Below are 17,495 nucleotides of genomic sequence, written 5' to 3'. Positions count from 1 at the left end.
TCTGAGCGGTGCAGAGCAGTCGCCCATAATCAGAGGGTTTCATTTCCCAGCACGGGCACCTCCGGCTTGGCCTGGGACCCCCAACGATTAAGACTGGTTGGGCTCAGAGGTGGGAAGCCGGTGAGGGAGCGTGGTCCTGTCGCTGAGATAGGGCTGGGCAATATATCGATATTATATCGACATCGATATATGAGGCTAGATATCAGGCGTAATATCCTGATATGACACAAGTTGTCTTTTCCTGGTTTTAAAGGCTGCATTACAGTAGAGGGATGTCATTTTCTGAACACACCAGACTGTTCTAGCTGTTCTTTTTTTGGATTATGTTTTGGGCATTTTAGGCCTTTATTATATAGGACTGAGGCATTGTACATGGGGTGCATGCTCTACCAGGTGAGCTATCCAGGCGCCCCTGTTCTAGCTGTTCTATTATTTGCCTTTACCCACATAGTTATTATATTAACATAACTGATGATTATTTATCAAAAATCTCATTGTGTGCATATTTTGTGAAAGCACCAATTGTCAACCCTACAACATCGCCACAATATCGATATTGAGGTGTTTGGTCAAAAATATTGGGATTTTGATTTTCTCCATATCGCTCAGCTGTACGCTGAGATAGGGTCTTCACGTCCATATGCCAGCTAAAACTCGCCAACACTCTCCTAAAAACAACGACGATACCTGATCTTTTTTTTTTCTTTTTTTAATGCCGTCCATACCACTATTTTCCACCGGGCGCGTCTGTGTGCGTTCCGGAGGCGCCGCGGCCCCCGCGAACAATCCAGGCCATTCAAGTCAATGCTTGATATTCCACCAGCTGCGTCATGGCGAGTCCAAAAAGCGTGCGTGAAGCTGCTCGCCGCTCCACTAAAGATAGTCGCCAGGTCTATTTCCACGCGCCCAGCGGAGAATCAGGGTTATTTAATCGTGAAGTATGCCGCGCGACATAGGTGCCCTTGAACCTTGTTTTATGTACAAAACTTTCTACTGAATAAAAATTCTGTGAAAAATGAAGTTACTTCCACTTTACAGTATAATGTAATGATTAATGGTTTTGCAATTAATCAATTAATCATTTAGTCATGAAATTGCCTGAAAAGCGTAGTACACAGCCATTAGTGTCTCCTGAGTGTGGGGTTTAAAGTGTCAGAAATGTCCTCAAGTGATGTCACTTGAGTCAGCGTCGGTTAAAAGATCAAATCTGGAGGTGTGGAGTTAGTCAAGTCAAGTCACTTTATTTATAGAGCACATTTAAAACCAACCTAGGCTGAACAAAGTGCTAGGGTTAAGGCTAGTGTTTATTTCGTCATAAGATTGCGAATAAAACCTGTTTTTTTTAAAACAAAGTTGATTTTATAAGCTTATAAGTGTGGCTTCTACAGCGGCATCAACTTTTCATTTTATCAGTGTGCTTTTATTTATGAGATAGAAATTTAAAGTTTTCTGTCTTGAATAGGGTTGGGTACCGAAACCCGGTTCCACTATGGAACGCAGTCGGTAGTAATGGGACCGGATTAGAACGCAAATTTCGACTCCTCATTTCGGTGTCGACTGAAATGTTTTCCCTCTGTCGCTCCGAAACGGACGTAAAAATATCCCCCTTTCTCTGTAGTCTACCGTAAATGTAGGCTACTTTTTAAAATGCCATATTTTCCCTCTGGGCTCACCAAAAACGGACGTAAAAGCCTGTCTTTAATGACATTTTTCAGTTCGGTTTAGGAATTGGAATCGTTTTAAAAGTACCGGTTCGGCATCGGAATCGTAAAAATCCAAACGGTACCCAACCCTAGTCTGGAACTGACTTATTTATTGACCAGTGGATGTGTGAAACACTTTTGTTTTTCTTTGGTGCAAAAAAATTAATGTGTATGATTTCACAATCTCGGAGCTCGTGCTCAGTCTACCTCGGATGGTTTTCGACATCATGGCTGACAATCAGAACCCTTCTGGAGAAAAATGAATGGGATTCTTACTTCCGGAACCAATCTGTCGAGCTCTGTACTGGGGGGGAAATAGCTTAAAATGAAATGAAAAGAAATCCGAACAAAGCCAGATTTTTCTGTACAGTACAGTGCATGCAGTTCCTGCCTTCCTGCCCACTGTTCCTCTGTGGCAGCCCAACCCACTGAGTGCAGGGTCTTCTCTATGGATCCTGCTGTGTGTCTGGCCTCTTCAGTAGCCCCCCCTCATCTGTTCCAGTAGCAGCAGAATGACTGAGCCTGTTGTGCCTCGGTCGCACATGTGACAGCTCTGTGTAGCTGAATGACTTTCCCCCCCGCCTCGGTGCCATTATGCTTTATTGGAAGGAGGCTGCTGATGAAAAGAGAGAGTCAGCTATCCCTGCGGGGCCACGGGCTCCTCAAACTCACAGCAAAGCCTGCTGGGAGCCCGTCGCCATGGCTGCATCGGGCGACAGAGAGAGCGGATAAGAGGAAGGAGGCCAACAGAGTGGAGAAGATTTAAATCACATGTTCCGTTCACACACTGAGGGCGGCTCCTGTATTTCGGGACACCTCGCAGGTCTTATGCACACATCTCCAAAACAGACACGCTGTCACCTGCGACAAAAAAAAAATGTTTCTGGCTGAACATTTGAATACTTACTGTACATCCCTCTGTAGCAGAGGTGCCCAAATTCTTTCAGTTGAAGGGCTAAAAATGTATCTGGATGGAAGGCCTCGGGCCCAAAATAAATGTTGATGTTGAAGAATACTACAAATCTTTTTATGTATGTGATTATCATAGGGAAGTTTACCAGCACTGTGTTATACATTAGCGTACATCTCAGGTTAAGTACTTTTTTTGCACGAGCGTGTCAAATGCCATGGCGGGACAAAACAAAGGGAGCAAGGTTGCTTAACCGCTGTCTTTTAAAGCTCCTTTCTGACCTGCTCAATTGAATTCTCAAGATGAGAGCGTGCACAGGTGGATGATGATGCCGTTCATACATGTGAGAAGATAACGGCACAGACTTAACTGGAAAGGAAGCAGGTCTCTTCTCTTCCTGTTGTCCTATTTGTCTCTGTTTCTTTCTGTCTCATTTCCTCTGCCTCTTACACTGTCTGTTTTTTTTCTCTTTCTGGTGAGACAGAGAGACCATAGCAGTCACCACACATCACAATATCTACATCCACACCTCTGCCATTCAGCTGTTACACGGGGATTTTATATTATAGAAGTAGATATATATATAGCTGTGTGTGTGTGTGTGTGTGACAGTCTGATGCCCATTCCACTTGAGAACGTTCTTCTGCATTGCCGAATAACACACTATAAAATAATAGATGTACATTTTCATTGTTGTTTCCCATCATGACCTGCTTCACACACCCGATCTTGTGGTTATGAAATCAGTTCATTTTGATCAGATGAACTGTTTACGCTGTGGAGGCCTAATCAAAGGAGGCCAATAACAGGAAATGATCATGTAATAGACCCCCCCCCCCCACATACACAAACCAGCAGCAGCAGTTTCCATGTGGGTGTCTGCTGTTGCAGAGCAGATAGTTGCATCCCGTCGCTGAAGCCTGCGTTCACTTGCAGCGCCATTAGCGCTCTGCTCCAGCAGTCGGCGAAGCCACAGAGGCAGATTAAATTAGATTAGCGGGGCTGAGCTTTAAAGTCAAATCAGCAGCTAATGGGTTCTAACATATTTGGCAGCAGTGACAGCGCGTCTTTTGTAAATAAAGGGCAGTTAGGAGGCGCGCCATGCAGTTAACCCCCGGCCCTCCTGCCACACAATGACTCCATTGTGTCATTCGACTGTCAGTCAAAGAGCTGGAAGCCACTGTCAAGTTTATCCAAGTCTGGTGGAGATTTATCTTGTGGGTAAAAGTAGCCTTGTAGAGTCTCAGAAATGTCCTTTATGGTTTAGTTCTGCACTTAATCTGTTAGAAAAGACTCACTCAATGAGGAAAAAAAATGTTCTTTCTCAGAATAAGATCAGATAATTGTACTGGACACTTCCACCTTTTCTTGGTTAAAGTGAAATGGAATGATCAATGCCCTGGGCTCATGTCTTCTCGTGGGTTAGGGTTGCAAGCCGCGATGTGCCCAGTCCAGCATAGGTGGTGTGTCCGCTCGATGGTGTTTTAAGCCCCCGACGTCGACTTCAAGGCACCTAACCCTAACCCTTAACCCTAATCCTAACCATTGCCTATTTCCTAGGAAGAGGCGACGTTGGGGGCTTAAAACACCGGTGTGTCCAGCCCTCGGGTCTCCTTAAGGGGCACGGCCACCAAATCTTTCTTTTCTCCCTAGAATTTGTGTGTTGCACCGATGCTGTCTTCTAGAGCTGGGCAATTATATTGATATTGTATATGTGACTAGATATCGTCTTCGATTTTGGATATCGTAATATCGTAATATGGCATGAGTGTTGTAATTTTCTGAACTTACCAGGCTGTTGTAACTATATTTGTCTTTACCCACTCAGTCATTATATCCACATTACTGATGGTTATTTATCTAAAATCTCATTGTGTAAATATTTTGTGAAAGCACCAATAGTCAACACTACAATATCATTGCAGTATCGATATCGAGGTATTTGGTCAAAAATATCGTGATATTTGATTTTCTCCATATCGCCCAGCCCTACTGTCTTCCTTCCAGGTCCTCTGTTTTCTGGTTGAGCTTAGTCACATCTTCTTTCTGCTGGAGCACCTGGTCTCTGGGTCCTCTCTGTCGGAGTACTTGTAGTATCCTCCAGGTTAGTAATGCGGGCTTCCTGAGCAGTGCAAACTGGTTACATTTTTGTCATGAGTCCCATAAGAGCTTGTGTAATTTTGAGTCCACTTTCTTGTCCAGAGTGTCAATTCTTGCAAACACTGACTTTTTGTTTGTTTGTTGGCATCCATGGTACTGGAGTTTGTTTCCGGGCGTCTTTTCAGGTTAGCTCGCTGTTTTGCAGGCCAGTTTCAAGGTGGTGTTGTTCTTCTTTTTTGCTCCTGACGTCATGGGAAAACCGGTGGTATTTCTCTCCACGGTATTTTAGTGTTTTAACGGTTGACCGCTAGCTTTTTGGGAGTATATATAAGTCATGATGTAGTCATAGACCCTGCAGTCCCATGTCAAAGTGTCTTTGGGCAAGACACTGATCCCCAAATTGCTACCGATGCTGCGCCATCGGTGTGTGAATGTGTGTCAGCAGTGTTTCCTTTTTTTTTTTTAGGAGTGGGGGCAGGTCTGTCCAAACAACAACCCCCCCCACTCGCCGCCCCGTCGCCAAATGTTTTACGTATGAAAGGAAGTGACACTGCAACACAAACAAATATATTTATTCACCTCTATTCACACACAATGAGGCATATTTTCAGTTGTGATTGAACTGTGTTTTTTGAGGAACTATAGGGCACTTAACATCTACAACAGATCTACAAAATGAATTTTACAAGAAATTATTCATAGGGAAACTAAAACCTAAAGTATAGAATGAAATATTCCACTGACTCACTTCCCGTTTTAGTGTTTCCAGATGTGTGATATCAGGACGATGAGCTGACAGAACTGACGGCGGTGACGTTTTTGGTGGAGCTGTTGGTTTAATAGTCGACTCGGAAGAAAGCCAACGTTTTGACGATAAACTCCATCAACACAACAGTATGTGGAGTTAAACTGGACGGGCCCAATGACTTCTCAACAGTTGTACTTGTTGTTAAACTGCAATGTGAGCAGCAGCCCTCGGGGGGTGCATTATTTCGGCAGGACAATTTAAAAGGCAGTTGCGACCACATTGTGCGTCTGCCCTATTTCTGAGTGGCGGCAGACATTTTGCCATGGCGGGCCGCCACTACAAAATCAACATAGAGGAAACACTGCACTGGTGTGAGTGTTTAGTCGTGAAGACTAGAAAAGCGCTATATAAATACAGCTTATTTACATTTATATACAATGAGTATATGTGTGGGTAAACAATAAAAACAGTTAATAAGTCTGGTAAGTTCAGAAAATGACATCTCTTTACTGTAATGCAGCCTTTAAAACACGTGTCATATCACGATATTATGATTTCCAAAATATAAGACGATATCTAGCCTCATATATCATTGTGGATATATTGTCCAGCCCTATTTGAGCATCTTGATTGTCAGATTATGAATTACAACTGATGACTTTTTAAATATAATTTTTTTGGAGTATCTTAGACCCTCTCTAAGGCCCTAGAGCAGTGGTTCTCAAACTTTTTCGGTCATTCCCCACTTTGGACAAGGGGGAATTTTCAAGCCCCACCTGCCCCCATCGCCCCAACACAATGCTAATGAAATACGCAACAAGCTTAAAATGTTCCAATTTATTGAAGTAACAAGTTGTATCGAAATGCAACTATCTACATCAAATAACAGCAAGTTCAAAAATAAAGAAAATAAAAGTGCAGCTGTGTCAAAATTTGTATCAAGTTCAAAAATAGAAAAGAAATAAAAGTGCCACTTTGCAATCTGTTAAAAAAAGGAACAGCAATCCATTTGGCAAGAAAGGTCTATTCTCCCTGTATTAATAGCTGCAATGAGCCTGTTTTGCATTGCACAATTTCGGGGGTGATCGGTCTAATAAGCTATAAGGACGGTTTGCTCTCACACGCGCTGCATTTATAGTCACACACACACACACACATACACTCTCTAGTCTAGTGGTGGCGGGTATGGCTGCAGCCTGCAGCGTGCTAAGCTGTCCCGTATCAGAGGCGTTTCCAACGGTAAATTCAGAGGGTCAAAAATACGAAATCGAATTATTTTCCAGATTGAGTCACGGGTAAATCCATGGGCGTCAGTTTGGTTTGAAATGTGCTGGGGACAGAGACGCATTTGGAAGTAAATTTCCAGAAGTGCTTGGTACAATGACGCATTCATTTTCTTTTTTTTTTCTCTTTCGCGCAGGTCATGTTTGGAAGACGTTGTCCTGTAGCTTACTAATGAATAAAAACGTGGTTTAATGTACGTAAACAATGATCAGTGATTACCAAATTTATCTCTCATATTGCTCCTCATAACCACTGAAAACTTTCAGGAAATCGAACCCAAAGTCCAATTATTATGGACGTTATCTGACATCTGAGGCGTTTCTGCTTCACATTTTCAGCAGGGCAGTGGAGCGGCTGTGGGTTGACTCCCAACGGTTCTCATGGGCTTTATAATGTGGTTTAATGTACCAAAACAACATCAATCAGCACATTTCTGGTTAGATTTTTTTGACAGTTTTCAGTGGTTATGTAGCCTGGATGCCAGCCGAACTTAGCCCCGCCCACAAAATTTGAGGTCGGGAAGTTTGGTCTGGACTCGCTCCGTTGAGAAGCAATTATTGCCCGAACAGGATCTGTTCGGACCAATCAGATTGTATGACAGATGATCAACAGTAACAGAATCAATCACGTCACCAAAGAACGCTTGGGTTGAATTTGTTTACATCAGGTGGCTGCCGCTGGAGAACTGAGATGTGTAGATTCCTCCATCGTGCAGCAAGCATCGATAATCGAGCGCCTTTATCACTTTTAAAATCCTCATCGGAGGAGCTCAACAACTGCCCGAAAGCATGGTGGCGTTATATGGTGGAGCGAGATAGAGAGAGACTGAAGAGAGAGAGCGTTATATGGTGGAGAGACATAGAGAGAGACTGAAGAGAGAGAGCGTTATATGGTGGAGAGACATAGAGAGAGACTGAAGAGAGAGAGCGTTATATGGTGGAGAGACATAGAGAGAGACTGAAGAGAGGGAGCGTTATATGGTGGAGAGACATAGAGAGAGACTGAGAGAGGGAGCGTTATATGGTGGAGAGACATAGAGAGAGACTGAGAGAGGGAGCGTTATATGGTGGAGAGACATAGAGAGAGACTGAGAGAGGGAGCGGTATATGGGTAGAGACATAGAGAGAGACTGAAGAGAGGGAGTGGTATATGGTGGAGAGACATAGAGAGAGACTAGAGAGGGAGCGTTATATGGTGGAGAGACATAGAGAGAGACTGAAGAGAGGGCAGCGTTGGTGGAGACAACAGAGAGAGACTGAAGAGAGAGAGCTGTATGGTGGAGAGACATAGAGAGAGACTGAGAGAGGGAGCGTTATATGGTGGAGAGACATAGAGAGAGACTGAAGAGAGGGAGCGTTATATGGTGGAGAGACATAGAGAGAGACTGAAGAGAGAGAGCGTTATATGGTGGAGAGACATAGAGAGAGACTGAAGAGAGGGAGCGTTTGGGGTGGAGAGACATAGAGAGAGACGAGAGAGGGAGCGTTATATGGTGGAGAGACATAGAGAGAGACTGAAGAGAGGACGTTCATATGGTGGAGAGATAGAGAGAGACTGGAGAGAGGGAGGCCCAGCGGCCCTAAGAACAAAGCCGTGAATCAGAGAAATAAAAGCGTGTTTTATTCACCATGTGTAGTAAAAGCAGTAGCGAGCATGTCACTATCACTAACGTTATCTACATTTATATTTACACGCAACAAATGATATATCCAGCTTCTAAAAGTCGGAAGTTGGAACGAATGCATTGTGCAAAAAAAAAAGGAAAATTTCCTCCCGTTTGGCGCGCCCCACCTTTCACGTCTCTATTCCCCACCAGTGGGGCGCGCCTCACACTTTGAGAACCGCTGCCCTAGAGGGACCTGACAATTCACACTGTGAACCATACACGGACACACCCATGTCATTATTATATAAGTCATATGTTGGGCCCCTTGCCATTGTCCCAAAGCATTCTGGGAAAAGTTAGCAAGACCCATTTTCAAGTGTCAATGACGGCGCCTGGCACATGCAGTTGATATTCATGTTTTATGGAATGGGACGATGAATAATAAAAGCGTCTCTGTGTCCCTGCAGGGCCTCTGTTTCGGCCGCACGCAAAGCAATGTGGAGGAAATAAAAATCCTGATACGCTGAAAACCAGAGGTATGACTCTTCACACCCCGCTGGGCTCGCACCCTCTAACGCCCATTTGTGACCTCACACAGACCCTCTTGTCCGTGAATTCAGGCGTGTTTTTCCTGCATGAGTTAACAGTAACCTCATGTAGATACTGACAGCAGATGGACTGCAAAACATGCTCATTCTGGAGGATTTTCCTTGTCTTTTACTGCATGTGTGTCATAAGGATAGCAGAGCACACACACACACACACACACACACACACACACACACACACATGCATTAAAGCACACACACAGATACCCACCAGCTGGCCACAACTAGCTGTTGGTTGTTGTTTCACGTTGTCCTACAGGGAAACAGATGCCACCTGCTAAAAGCTAAAGTGTTGTATTCCTATACATTTTTTATACAGCTTTATACAGTATAAGACCTGACCCGACTGTGCATTTCTGCTGCTGCCATCTTTAATCCGCAGCACTAAGCAGCAGCAGTGAGGTTGGCCCATTAAACTCTGCAGGGGTTAATGTGAAGTCTATTCCACTGTGTGATTTCTCATATGATCAGTGTGGGTGTTTTTTCTCATCCCATGCAACATGGCTGATAAATAGGCGGGAGTTTGGGATTGAAATAAAGCAGTGAAAGTCAAGCATACACCATGTGATGGAGTGTAGGGAGCATAATGCACTTTTATTCTGCCTCTGATCTGCGATCAGTCCTCAAATCATGCCAAGAAGTTCACATTTTTAGTATCTTTCTGATTTAACTGTAATCTGAAGTTTGAGATGCCTTAGTTTTCGTCGGCCGATAATACAAATAAAAGTCAATATTTCAGTATTGCTGCTTCATTATTACAAAAGACTCCCACCTATTATTGTATAAATATTTGATACATTTCATTGGCATTTTAATATTGAACTTAAATCAATAATTAGAGTCGAATCCGACCCGCGGCCCTCACTAAGACACTTTATGTTCTTTGATTTGTCACCCATCTGTCTGTTAAAAGCAAGCAGCTAGCAGCATGGCCTTGTCATATTTAAGTTGTGAAGTTCAAGTCAAGAGCTTTCTATTTGACGCAGCAGCCATTTGTTAGCTTTACTTGTTCTGCGACCTGTCTTGAAGTGAAAGAGAAGTCCGTGTCTGGCCTAGTCAGAGGCATTTCAGTCCGTAGCTTCCTCTTCTCGAGTGTAAGCTTCCAACAATCCAAAACCCAGCCCGCTGACAGAGGAGACACATTGTAAAAACCCAGCCGAGCAACCGCCAAACAGCTATAAATGAAGAGGATGGTTTTGTGGTAGAATTCCTCAATTTGTCAGTGGAAACCAGCTAATCGAGGGATTCTTCCAGGAAACCAGGCGATCCGACATTCGTAGCGAGTTTATTCATCATGCAGGCTCAGTCATCGCTACGCTAGTAGCTACTTTATTATGAGGGCTCCAGTTTCCCCGGGTGCTTCTGCACGTCTCTGCTGCTCCGAGACGGAGCAAGTAAAGCGGACTCTTTGCGGCGTTTTGCATGTGACTCAGCTCTTTTTTTCCTGAGGTGACGGTGACATAGAAGAAATGCCACAGTACACGGCAGGCGTCAGAAGACGCTCTGCAGATCTGCAACGGTAGCACATCAACAGCAGCCTTAGTGTGGGAACGTGGAGCACACATACCTGGGTACATCCCTCCATCTGAGTGTGTGTGTGTGTGTGTGTGTGTGCTTCAGCGGGTGGGTGGTATTGGAGGCTGGTGAGAAACAGAAAGTGAGTCACCGATTCCAATCTTCCACTTCTCTCTGCCTCTCTGCTAAACAGCACACTGGTAATTATCCTCGCGTCATCCGAGACATTGATATTCATTTCTAGAATCATTTGCAGCCATGAGACAAACACATACTTGTGTTCGCCTTTTTTTTCTCTCCTCGCAGCTCCAAAGCTGACTGTTAGCCCTCTCCTCCCCCCAGCTTTGGGGTACCTCCAGGATAATGACTGTGCCAGTGTGGGCTGCGCAGCTATTCACCGAAATGTCAGCGTCGCCCTCAGACGGCGGCTCCATTGTGGTTCTCAGTTTGCCTGATGGTAAGGAGACGCAGGCCGTGGGCAGGAGTGGTCCCGCTAATGAACCTAGTTCAACTTTACTCCATAATATTGACACATCTGGTGGCATTTTTCGTCCGCATGCCTTCCCTCCCCCTAATTACTGCGAAGTGAAGTGAAGCCACCATAGCTCACGGGATGTACTCTACTGTCTGTTGGCTCTCTGTGCTTGTTAAAGACTCTTAAGCTACGTCCAGACCAAAAATAGCAACCCGGCGATTTTCTGCAGGGTTGTGCGGCGGTTGGGGGGGGGTCAACAGCCCATTTGTGTGACATCCTGTTGTGTTACATGACTGGCCACCGCAGCCTGACGCGGGGTTGCAAAGTGTTACTACTCTGCTGCTCATTAGTCCGTTACCGCAAAACCTCAGCTCCACGACTCGCCGGAAGTCAGGCTATTATTGGAAGTTTATAGGTTACCATGGCAATGGTACACATAAAAATGGCTGCTGCTCTGACCATTCTGCTACGTTGATTTGAATGGACGTTGATTTCTATCCATTTTATTTCTATGGTCACACGCTCATATCACAGATAAGATAATAAGAGGAACATTTTATTTAGATTCAATAGAGATGTAGAGTTTCACCGGGCTTTTTCAACGTAAAATAAAGCGGCGCTTGCTGTGCTCCATGGCTGCAACACAACAAGTGCCTGGATGTATGGCGACCGCTACGGAAACCAAAACGTAGTAAATTGGGATTAGGACAAGATGAACGGGGTTGGGTTTAGGTCAAGAAGAACATGTTGGGTTTAGGAAAACACAAAACGTGGAAAGGAAACATCACACGCGGGACACAAAGTCACATGCGGGACGCGATTCCCGCTCTGCTGGGTGAGTCCTGTGTTTGACCCATCCTCCACCCCGACCAACCTCCCTACGCAGCTTTTTGCCCTTTTATACTACTCGCTACGGCATATACGGTAATGTAAGTCAATGGAGGCCAAAGGGCGTTGATAAACACGTTAAAAAACGAGTATGCGTCTTGATAACACGCCAATAATGGCATACGAATTGGCGTGTCGTACATACAGCACTTCCTGAGATCAGTCTGATTTGCTGGTTTCCGCTGTGAATATAAACTGGATACGTTTGGGTTTGGAACTGTTACCTTGGGGTTCTTTTAAACTGTGATGGACATTTGACACTATTCCGACATTTTACTGTACAGAGTCAATAATTAATCAATTAATCTGCATGATGGAAAATACCCAGAACTATTCAGTGAGCTCTTGCTACTTGTATAAAAGCATCTGCATTTGTTATGTTTAAATTCTAAAGGTTTTTCTTTTAATTTGTCACCCATCTGTAGTTCAAGTTCAGTCAGCTTTTCCCATTCCCATTATTTCCCATAATGCAGTTGGAAACATACCAAAGATAACACAAGGACCTGTTACGTTCAGTTGGTTATACATGTCAGTAATGAAAGGTAAAGGGCCCATGTCACATCAGTGAAAACTGGGGAGGTTTGCTTCTTCTCTAACAAATTATTCCCATGCATGACTGTAGAACAATGTGCTGGAAATGTCCCAAGATAAAAATACACACCCAACCAAAAATGCAGGTTTGTCTGCCAATAGTGTTGTTTTTAGGGTGGCTTTTTCCTCAGTAGCTGGGTCGGGCTTGCACAGCAAGAATTATGCGTTACGGTTGGAATTTGTGTTCTTTGCAGTGCCCTGCGCTCTCATTCTTAAATGTGTATTTCAAAGACTGTAGTTGAGTAATAAAAAACGTGAAGGACGTGGAGAGGAAAAAGAGCCAGAAGAGGTGGGATGACTGACCACCTGATCCGAGTGGTTTTAATCTACACCTCTACAGAAAGTTCTTTTGGTCTTTCATCTTCTCTTCCATCCCACATCCCTCCATCTTACGTTAGAAAAATGAGGCCAGGATGGGCGTAGGAAAGTCAGGGGCTGGAGGGGGACATTTTAATGATCTCGCACTTAACCCCTTCGTCTGCCTACTGTTGCCTGTAATAGAGGTAAGCTGGGTGGGTGGAGGCCACGTGCAGAAGGCTGACGTTTGGCTCTGAGAGGACCCGGGATATTTATGCAGTGTGTTTGTACTGATTTGTCTCGTTTGTTTGACTGGGGAAGTAACATGGTTTATAGTTTATGAGCTGTCTCTCTCTGTTCAGCGCCGACAGCTGGCTGGATGCGGGCTGCAGAGTGCTGTTCTACTGCTTACAGGATGCGTGTGTGTGAGCGTGCGTGCGTGTGGTTGTGTGTGAGCGAGAGAGCCTTGTGTGCAAATGCTACAGCGCCATAACCTCATCCTGTTTTACTAACTCTCCGACTTGCTAAAGAGCCCACCTTCAACACGTGCTGCAGCACCCAAATGACTTGCTTTGGATCTGTTTCACTGCACCCTCTTGTCTCTCCTGTCAAACCCCAGATACGGTCCTGCCTTGAATCTACGCTGTAGCTACGTCAGTAGGTACCTAGAGATACAGACCCTACGCCGTAGCCTAACGTGCACCTCGCAAAAATTTTTTACTACATGCAGACCTCAACACCAGTGATTGGTCCGCTTGGCTCTGGCTTGGTAGCGTTGCGTTTCCCCCCCGACTCATTTCCTGGTTCTCCTTCTCCATAAACAACATGAAATCAAGGAGAGGGTTAACTTCTCCATCTAAAGATTTCCCACCGTGGTCAGAAAGAACAGGGGAGTCACTTCGTTTCTCTCACTAGGACTCTACTCGCTACTCGCTCCGAAGCTAATCGCCGTCGCTCTCTCACTCGCTCGACCACACACTCCCCACGCACATACACATGCCGGCCCTGCTGTTTTCTTATAGAGATACGCTAGAAGGAAGCAGACACTAGCGCACAAGTATAAACCTCAGGCCACTTACATAGGCGTTGCAGTTCCCCATAAGCTCTGTGTAAAGCCACTGCAGAACCATAAACCCCGCTTTAGTCTGTGCTGTGTGTTTCTAACATAGCAGAAATGCATCATCTGTCTAAAGGCATGCAGATTAAGTGTCAAGGCCACCATATGGCCTGGGAGAAGAGAATGAACACAGATTTTGAATGGCCAGTTTGAAAAAGCAGGGGTTGGGGAATCAGATGGCTAGAACAACAGCAGCTGTAGCTCCTCAGTGACACGCTTTAGACTTACTGCCCAGCCTGCTGAGATATGTGACAGGTATATTGTCACCAGAGCTGCAAGAGGCTTTGGGTGTTCCAGTCCTTCTAGTGGCTTTACACTCTGATGGGCCTATTATGGACACGGATGCACCAAGGCTAACAATGGAGTCTTTCACTTGGCCGTGGCGGGGCTGAGAACCTTGCACGGAAACATTTCTGGTTTGCAAATGAGCCTGATCTTAACCCACCCAGGCAAAGATGAGCATCGACAATTGTAACAAAGAAAACCTCTGCACCAGAAACGCCACACATCCCTTCACTTATCTAAACTCTCCATGTGGACTGGACTTTGATCACTCAAAGCTCTCAGTGTTCCTGCTCAGCTTTGTCATTATGTCGTATTCACGAATTTACTGACTGAAGCCTGTCAAGTGGTCCAGTGCTGTTAGACGGTGCCAGCACCAAGGCAAAGATGAGAGCACTTTTGATGTTGCGCTAGCTTCCTCTGCTCGGGGCAGTCTGGCTCGTCAATAGTCAGCCGCAGTTTCCATCAGCGCTCCACATGTTGGAGGTTTAGCTGTGAGGTGGTTTTAATTATAATGGGAGGGGATAAGGGGTATGTAGAGGGGGGGGAGGTTGCGGCGGTTGGGCTGCCCATATGCTGGACTCGGGTCCCCAGGGACTAAGCCAGCATCTTAATGAGCAACCCCGCAGGAATTAGTGCTTCTTTAACCTCAGTGTTTTGGCTGCTGGGAGAAGCCTGCTGCTCAGCTGATTATAGCCACTGATGGGGGTGGAGGACGCTGCCACCTCATCATGTTTGTAGACTTCTTTCTAAACTGTTTCAGGAGAGAGCTTCAACACTTTCCTCCAACATCAGCGCAATTTGGAAGACTCTAGTCTCGCTTTGCCAGACCTTCCTCCACAGCGCTGCGGTGGCTAGTCCACGCAGCATTCTGGGATGGGAGAAAACTGGCTCTGGTTTATTGGCATTTATTTAAACCAATCACAATCGGTGACGGCGCCACTGCTAAATAGCCTCGGGAAGGAACTTGTTTTGGTGAAACGTGCACTTTCAAAAGTAATTTTAGTCGTGCAACAGAAAACTCCAATAGGACAGATAGTCTAGCTAGCTGTCTGGATTTACCCTGCAGAGATCTGAGGACCAGTTAACCATAGTCCTCACAAATCCACCGGAGGTTAAGACGCCAACACAAAGAAAGAGGAAGGGGACGGACATCCGGCCAAACATTTGTGAAATTAGTTCCAGCGGCACCGGGGCAATCCCCTAAATGAATCGTTGTCGATATAGACTTGGAAGACTATGATCAGGGGTGGCAGTAACTCAATCCGTGGGGACCTGGCTTGGGAACCAGCGGGTCGCCGGTTCAAGTCCTGGTAAAGTATGGATTGTGGCTGGATTGTGTGACATCTCTCCAATTAGTGCATGTATAGGTCCTGGGCATGTGTGTGTGTTCCAGGCCTGTGTGTAATGTTTGTAACAACAGAGTGTAAAATGTAATTTCCCCTTGGGGGATTAATTAAGTATGTCTTCTTCTTCTTCTTCTTCTTCTTCTTCTTCTTCTTCCATTTCTAATGATGTGTTCAGTTGAACCGGGAAGTCGGAATTCTAAGTTCCCAGTTTGAAACGTCAACTGGAACGCCCGCTGAAGTCGGATTTCCCGACTCGAAATTAGGGGGAACCTCAGCAACCCCGACTTCACAATCCAACACGGCTGCTCCGAGCATCAACAGTTGTGAAAGCTGTATGAATATACAGTTTTTAGCACTTCTGTCTTATTTGTGTCTCATTAAATCAGCCACACAATCCTGTCCATCTTCTATCTGTTGACATGTTGCTACGGTGTTTTTATGCCCAAAATACAGCATAGTGCGTTGGTATCAACTGGTATTGCTTACAATGGCTAACCTGGCTACAGTCCCCCCTACTTCGTTAAATATAACGGTTTTCTGACTTGTTACTAGAACACGGTCAACTTGGGTGTGACATCATTCCCAGTTCAGACCTCTGACTTCGGTTAATGGAAGGCTGAGAATTGTTTGAATTTTGCAATACGAGTGCCAACACAATACCAGGTATTCAGTACTCCCAACAAAACTCTACATACTTTACTTTGAAATATAGTAAGGTATCTAGAAATAAATAACATGTTTTTCTACAAAACCCTTTTTTTTATTTAACAAAAGAAGCCAAAGTTCACAGACAATTAGTTGTACAAGAACTTTACCTGAATAAACTGGTCAAAAATGAGCAAAATTGTGATTTAAATCTCCAAACAAACAACCACACCAATGGCTTAAGGTTTTGAGGAGAAACATACCCGTACGTTTTAATCAACCAAGTACACAAACTACACATAGGGTTCATTTCTATAAGCCCTCAGAGTGCTGTAGACACCATTGCTGCCTCTCCCATGTGATATTACTGTGGTGAGCGAAAGTCTGCCTCGTTCATAATTAAGTCTGAGAGGTGCAAAATATGGACTCACAGCTTTGGTGTCTGTGGTCTGTAAGGACACATGCTTCTATCACACAGGGTGCATTGATTTTGAAGAGAGACTTTCAAGACCTGCACACAAAAAACAGTTCCATGTTGTCACAGTGACTCTAGTCTCGCATTGCCAGACCTTCCTCCACAGCGCTGCGTCCACACAGCATTCCAGGATGGGAGAAAAACGTGCTCTGGTTTATTGGCATTTCTTTAAACCAATCACAATCATCTTGGGCGGTGCTAAGTGCCGGACAGAGCCACGTAGTCTCGGGAAGGAACTTGTTTTGGTGGAACATGTGTACGTTCAAAAGTAGTTTTAGTCGTGTTAGGGCTGGGCGATATGGCTGAAAACTGTATCACGATATAAGTGTTTCATATCGGTCGATATCGATAATTATTGATATTTTTTATGACCTATTTAAAATAAGGACCAGGAGAAAAATATATTAAATTTAAACATTTTTATTTTAAACTTAACCTTCCTCTGATTATAATCCCCTCAGTTATAAAAGCAGAAATGTCAACACAACCATGGAAACCACTCAAATAATTAAAATGTAAACATAAGTCTAAAATCACAGTGAAGAAAGAATAAGTAAGAACTGCTTAATAAGGTGTAATAAAATGGTGCAAAGTGTTAAATATAAACATAGAGAAACCTGAAACCTGAGAAGAACTATTTTCTGCACGTTTAGTGCTAGGTTGGTAACCTGGCTTCTGGACAGTGCTCAGCACGTCTGCCTCCGTTATTTCTTTGTAGCGTTTAGTAAGGCGCTGATGCAGAGTACCTCTCCATGGCGGTCTGCTGCTTGTGCGGTGTAGCAGCTGCAGATGTTGTTGGACGTTGCTGGCGAATACGGCTGTGCTCCAAAGTGTGAGCACGGCTAAGGTGGTAAAACAAGTTTGCGGTAGTGTTGGTGGGGACGACGGTCAGACTTATAAAC

The 17,495-nt window shown here is 44.7% G+C and overlaps 1 protein-coding gene across 4 annotated transcripts in view; it reads left to right on the top strand.

Annotated features, from left to right (window-relative positions):
- fynb (FYN proto-oncogene, Src family tyrosine kinase b) overlaps positions 1-17,495 on the top strand; it is a 116,525-nt gene that overhangs the window by 14,095 nt on the left and 84,935 nt on the right. The window contains exon 2 of one of the 4 annotated variants that reach the window (XM_039782604.1): positions 8,819-8,887. The exons of the other annotated variants lie outside the window; for them this stretch is intronic. The gene's annotated coding sequence lies outside the window, so the exon portion shown is untranslated. The remainder of the gene's footprint in view (positions 1-8,818; positions 8,888-17,495) is intronic. 4 annotated transcript variants of the gene reach the window in all.

The sequence above is a fragment of the Perca fluviatilis genome, chromosome 18 (genome assembly GCF_010015445.1).
Source record: "Perca fluviatilis chromosome 18, GENO_Pfluv_1.0, whole genome shotgun sequence".
Classification (NCBI taxonomy): Eukaryota; Metazoa; Chordata; class Actinopteri; order Perciformes; family Percidae; genus Perca; species Perca fluviatilis.
The sequence above is the reverse complement of the archived record's forward strand: the minus strand, read 5'-3'. Positions and strand labels throughout refer to the sequence as shown.